We start from the raw sequence: 1,934 nt of genomic DNA, 5'->3' as shown, positions 1-1,934 counted from the left end.
TCAGAGGCTCGTCACCTTCTTCCACCCAGTCCATCCTTATGGTGCCTTGCGTCAGGAAAGCTGGAAGTATCATCAAGTATGTTTGCTGGCCTGACCATCCCCTTTATCTCTCCTCTACCTTCTGGATGAAGATACTGGAACTTGAAAGCTCAGTCATCTAGACTCAAGGACACCTTCTCCACTGCTGTCAGCCTCTTGAAGCAATCAACTCTTTCATAACCTCTTCCCAGTGGTGCTGCCATGTACCCTTACTCTTAGTTTCTACCTCAATCAGTTATTCTGTTATTGCATTTGAGCACTACTTCAGATTGCACTATGATTTTTGAACCATATTGCTAATTTATTATTATTATCACGTGTTATTTTATTGTAATGTACATTATTATCATGTATATTGCTTACTCAGTGCATTATGCCATCAAGGAATTTCATTGTACCTCAGTCTATATGACCATGAACAAATCTGAGTCTAATGTAGATCTCACTGTGTCCAGTCTTCATTTCTGTACTGGATGAGATGTGCAGTGTTTTATTTTGCCTACTCCCTTCTCCCTCTCCATAGTGCATGTTATATTCAGTCTCATGCTTCGGTTTGCTGTTCTTGTACTATGCTAATATTTGATCACCTTTTGTTGATTTTTCCCTCATGAGATTGCTGAATCTATCTGTTTGACGTTGTTTTGTTTGTTAATGTGACAACTGAAAAGTAAACTTTGTTTTGCAATCACCTGAATATTTTCCGCAAAAAGTGCCTTGCATAGGATATACACCACAGAAAGAAGCCATTTGGCCCATCTGTACTTACCAGCAGTTATGCTCTACTCTATTGATGTTGCTATTACATGTACTGAGATAATGAAAATAATTGTTTGCATGCAATCCAGTCAAATCATACTCAACATGAGTACAATCAAGTCATATACAATTTCAACAGGTAATGCAAAGAGTGCATAATATAGTGTTATAGTTATAGAGAAAGCACAGATTAAAAAAAGTGTAAAGGACACAATGAGGTAGGTTGGGGGCTCAGGACAATATCCTTATGAGAGGTCTGTTCAATAGTCTGATAACAGCAGGGTAGAAGCTGTTGCTGAATCTGGTGGTATGTAATTTCAAGCTTTTGTGTCTTCTTCTTGATGGTAGATGGTAGAAGAAGGAATGACTAGGATATACATGGTCCTTGATTATGTTGGCTGATTTCCAAAGGCAATGCGGAGTGTGGATGGATTTGATGGAAGGAGACTGCTTTTTGTGAATGACTTGGATGCATCCACAACTTTCTGTAATTTCTTGCAGTCTTGGGCAGAGCTGTTTCCGGAACAAGTTGGCAAAAGTTGCTGGAGACATGCCAAATTTCCTTTGTCTTGTAAGGAAATAGATATATCTCTCCTCATCTAAATCTATCAGCATTATTCTCCATTCTCTTCCTTTTGATGTCCATGTCAAGCCTCATCTTAAGTGCATCAGTGCTATTCAATTCATTTTTTTTTACAATACAATACAATACAATATTTATTGTCATTTGAGCCTCAGTGAGGCTCAAACGAAATTCCGTTTCCACAGCCATACAAACAAAGACAATTTCCTACAGACATACACACAATTCAATTTACACAAACATCCATCACAGTGAACCCACTGTGATGGAAGGCAAAGTATTTTCTCTCCCCTGTTCTCCATTTCTCTCCCGATGTCCAAGCCCCAGGCGGGCGATGATAAGTCCCACGGCCATTTTAAGCCGTGCTGAGCGATGTACGGCCCCGCTCTGGGTCTAAATGTCACGAAGTTGGAGCCCCTGGCGGGCCACGGCCATGAAGCCGCGCCAGGTGATGTACGGCCTCGCTCCGGGTCGTTCCAACCCCGCGACACGGGCTGGAGAAGACGCGGTCTCTCCACCCGGACCAGCAAGCTCCCGATGTCCCACTCCACCGGAC

Source organism: Leucoraja erinacea, chromosome 18 (assembly GCF_028641065.1).
Source record: "Leucoraja erinacea ecotype New England chromosome 18, Leri_hhj_1, whole genome shotgun sequence".
NCBI lineage: Eukaryota > Metazoa > Chordata > Chondrichthyes > Rajiformes > Rajidae > Leucoraja > Leucoraja erinaceus.
This window is presented reverse-complemented; position numbering follows the sequence as displayed.